Raw genomic sequence first — 4,258 nt, 5'->3', positions numbered from 1 at the left:
ATTTGCCTTTCAGTAACAATTCCGTTGGGACACTGACCCTAGCTCAGCATTCTCTTCAAAGGTCAAGAGCATTTCTTCCATGTATTGGAATCTGAATTTCCCTGCTGTCGGGCTCATCTCCTGTATTCTGACAACCCTAGAGGCAGCCCCTAAGAGACTCCACTGGCCTTTCACCCACCCCAAGTTCCTCATGGCCACAAATGGGACATTGGTTAAAAACAAAAAACTAAACTCACTGCCATCATCATAGTGACCCCCTGTGGATTTCCAAGACCAACTGCTCACAGGAGCAGAGAGCCCAGTCTTTCGCCCACGGAGCCGGAGCTGCTGGTGATTTAGAACTGCCGAGCCATGCCGATTGCAGCCCAACATGTAACCACACCACCACCAGGAACGTGAACTTGGCCCACACTAACCCGAGCATGGTGTGTACAGCACGAAGGGAGGTGACGTTCTAAGTTCTGTTCTTTGCTGAATGTCACCCCTTAAAGCGGAAGACAGCTACCTGGGCTGTGTCAAAACGAATGGGGACAGTCGGCAGAGTCGTATTAAATGGGGCAGTTTATCCTGGAGGGGATTTGAGGCGTGGCATCGCTGTCTAGGAGCCAGGTTCCGCGGGTCAGTACACAGGGCTGGGAAAGCAATCAGCGCCCACTAGCTGAACAACGTGGCTGGCTTCCTAGACAAGGAGGCAGGAGGCCACATGGCCTGCAGAGCTCACATGAAACGGGACAAGGGACATCCAGAAACACCATGTCCGAAACCCACGCGCCCTTTCTGGAAGGTTGCGTCTTCTACTGCACTCGTAGAACACGTCCCTGCTGCGGGCAGCGCCACTGCTAGCCCGGGTGGTCACCCCAGGTCCACGTTTCTTCCTATCGGCGACATCGGGAGGCCCGGGGGCACCCTGCGCCTGGGACCAGACAACACGAACGGGTCCCGGGGCTCGCGCGAGAGCTGACACCGAATTTCTGCGGAACCTGGGCACGGCACCTGCGCCAGACGGACCTTGCAGTGTTCCAAAGCAGGATTCGGAGAGTTAAAAAAAGACGCCGCGCACCGGGCGGAGTCCTAAGCAAAGGTATCACAGCCTCACGGTTAAAGCCACAACCTCGGGTACCAGGCACGGACGGGGTTCGAACCCGCGATCTTCGGTTTACGAGACCGACGCCTTACCACTTGGCCACCGCGCCTGACAGCCGAGCGAGCGGTGGAAGCTCTCAGTGGAGGGAGGTGGCGGCGGGTGCGCGGAGGGGGAGGGGCTGGGCTCGCCCGCCCCGCCCCGGCCCCGCCCCCGGGCCCGCCCTCCGTCCAGACCGCCCCGCTCGGACCCCGGGCTCCCAGCGCCCGGCCCAGCCCCACCCCACACTTCCCGCCCGCGCCCGGCGGGCCCGAACCCGCAGACTCGTGGGAGCCCGGCCCAACCGCTGCTACCGCTGCTTCCGCTTCGGGCGCCTCCCCCACCCTCCCCGAGACCCGGCGGCCGCCGAGACGCCGGGAAAGAGACCAGCGGGGGACTCCAGAAAAAAAAAACCAAAAACGGAGGAAAGAGGCCCCGAAAGGGGAGAGAAGCGGCTCTAACGCTTCGCCGGACGGAAGCGGAAGCCGGGGCTGCGGCCGCGGAGCGTGCCCAGGACAGACTAGTCAGCCGAGTGACCTTGGCCGCGTCCTTTGCGCCGTAGCCGGCAGGTAAACTGGCCGCGCGCGGAGATCGGCCGCGTGGGTGGAGGCCCGGGAAGGGCGGTGCAAGGTGACCGAGGCTGATGCTTTAGAGAAAGACAAGGGCTAGAGCAAGTGACCCCTCTCTACACGCTATCGTTCATTCCGCCCTCCTCCCGCAGGCACGGAGGCGTCTCATGTGGGGTGGACTCCGGACCGCCTTTTGGACAAGATGACCATGCACGGAGGAACCGATGTGGGCGCACAGAGATGCCCTCCCAGAGGAGGTTCCACGGACTGTGCCGCAGAGAATGAGTAACTGGAGAAAATGAATGGATGGATCCGAGAGCATGGAACAGTCTATCGCTATTCAAGAAGTGGTCTAGGCTCTGAAGGATGCTTATCCACTTGGACAGAGCACAAAAGCACAGGGGATTAACAGGAGCAAGACATAAGACAATACCATACATTGGTTGAAAGCAAGGGTAAGTCACACGAACTATGTCAAGGTAGGAACATCTCTTGGGAGAAGATAAGGCAGAGAAGGGGGCAGGCAGGAGAGAGAGACATTAGCTTTTGGGGTAATGTTTTGTTTCCACTCCAAAAAGAAGCACAGCAAATAAATCCGTGAAGGAGGTGGAAACATGAGAGTTTATGTAATTCTTTGTATCTTTTGCAGATCTTTTCTCATAATTAAAAAAAGGAAACGAGGCCCCTCTGCCCTTTAAGGAGAACCTGATAATGCTGCCTGGAGGCCCTGGGAGGCAGTGGGGACTGTGGGGCTGCTGACCACGGGGTCAGGGTCAGCAGACACCAGCAGTTCTGAAGGAGAACGCGGAGGCTGTCTGCCCCTGTAGAGTGACAGTCTTGGAAACCCACAGGGGCAATCCTGCCCTGACCTTCAGGGTCACTCTGAGTTAGCATTGACTTGTTGACAGGGTGAGGGGGGTGTGCTATGGGTTAGACCTTGGGCTGCCAACGGCAACACCGTGATTCAAACCTACCAGCTGCTCTTTGGAAGGAAGCGGAGGCTGTCTGCGCCTGTAAAGAGTGACAGTCTTGGAAACCCTCCACGGGGTCACTGTGAGTTGGAATCCCCTCAGGGGCAGGAAGTTTGGAGTTTGCCCTTGTTGACCTGTGACCACGGTCTCAGGTGGCGGGGGACTGGGCCAGGGAGGAACTCAGGAGGAAGGGTCTGGGGCTTCCTGGGGGCAGGCAGAGGGTGACCAGAATCGGGTACAAACCAGCAGCCGACACCACCACCAACTCCTCACAAGTCTCCATTGCAAAGGTTTTGGAAGACCTAAGAAAGCGTTGAAAAGCACGAAGAAGACAATTCAAAGAACCTGCGATCTTAGCATCAGAGAAAAGTATATTTGTGTGTGTGTATGAGTGACACACACTTAACATACACCCCACCCAGTGCCATCCAGCTGATTCCAACGAGGAGTTCTGAGGCTTTAAATCTGCAGGAGCTGACAGCCTCATCTTTCTCCTTGGAGTCGTTGGTGGGGGTTGAACTGCCAGCCTTGCAGTCCAGTTGCCCCAGTACTGTCACCAGGGCTGTGATTCGTTTATTCAGAAATGCACCTTTTTTTCCTTCACATTTTTAACAAACGAACTCAAGATGACAATCTCAAATGATGGTGGAATCTTAACATTAGTCAGCAGTAATTCTTTCTAGCGGACATAATGGCATTTATATAGTTTTGGTGAATTTGTTAGAGTATCCTAATACAGCTGGCTTCCCCCTCTGGCCATCCCTTGGTAGTGGCCAAGAGACCAGGCTAGATCGCCATACCTGGCTTAGCAGGCCGGGGAACTGGGTTCTCCTAAGCCTTCCCCCAGAGGGTCACACTCCGAAGCCCCTTTATTTGTTGGTGTGTATGGGAGTGCTGTAGTGCCCGAAGGCCCTGCTCAACAAGACCACCACCCTAGTGCAGGTGGCAGGCCCAGGTGGCCAGGAGCCTCCTCAAGGGGCACAGCCGAATGGGAAGTGCATCACGCTATCCAAACAGGAGGACCAGGGACCTGATCGAGGACTATGGCAGTAAGCTGGCTTCTGAGAATGTCCAGAACTGTCTGCCTGTCCACACCTCGCCAACATCCTGCCCTCGATTTCTGAGAGGACCTTCGTGTCCTCTTCTGCAGTAATGGCGGTGCCGTCAGTGGTCAGCCATCCAGGTGCTGGTCCTGGTGCACCACTACACCCTTGGAGAGCCGCCACCTGCAGGCACCCTCCTCCACAGCCACCTTCTGGGCCTGCCTGTTTTCCCACACACACACAATGGCTTGCATCAGTCCACTGAAATGCCACTTGAAAATGCAGCTGAAGTGACCTCGCCACTAGATTTTATTATTAATCAGTTGACCTTTCTTTTTTTTAATCATGTTATTGGGGGCTCGTACAACTCTTACCACAATCCATACATCCATCCATTGTGTCAAGCACATTTGTACATTTGTTGCCATCATCCTTCTCAAAACATTTGCTTTCTACTTGAGCCTGTGGTATCTGCTCCTCATTTCCCCCTCCCTCTTCCCCCTCCCCCATGAAACCTTGATAATTTATAAATTATTATTTTGTCATATCTTACAC

At 55.5% G+C, this 4,258-nt stretch overlaps 1 long non-coding RNA gene and 1 other non-coding gene across 3 annotated transcripts; one reads left to right on the top strand and one right to left on the bottom strand.

The window, feature by feature from the left end:
* Window positions 1-1,121: 1,121 nt before the first annotated feature.
* On the bottom strand, window positions 1,122-1,193 carry TRNAT-CGU. Its single transcript has one exon. It is a non-coding gene; the product is annotated as a tRNA-Thr (tRNA).
* A 286-nt stretch (window positions 1,194-1,479) lies between these two features.
* On the top strand, window positions 1,480-4,081 carry LOC123522747. Of its 2 annotated transcripts, XR_006680968.1 has the most exons (3): window positions 1,480-1,689; window positions 1,842-2,144; window positions 2,339-4,081. It is a non-coding gene; the product is annotated as an uncharacterized LOC123522747 (long non-coding RNA). The 2 variants fall into 2 exon arrangements; XR_006680967.1 differs by lacking the exon at window positions 2,339-4,081 and having other exon boundaries at window positions 1,842-2,302.
* The last annotated feature ends 177 nt before the right edge of the window (window positions 4,082-4,258 follow it).

The sequence above is a fragment of the Echinops telfairi genome, unplaced genomic scaffold (assembly GCF_000313985.2).
Source record: "Echinops telfairi isolate 266 unplaced genomic scaffold, ASM31398v2 ScPeMD7_7458;HRSCAF=8496, whole genome shotgun sequence".
NCBI lineage: Eukaryota > Metazoa > Chordata > Mammalia > Afrosoricida > Tenrecidae > Echinops > Echinops telfairi.
This window is presented reverse-complemented; position numbering and strand designations above follow the sequence as displayed.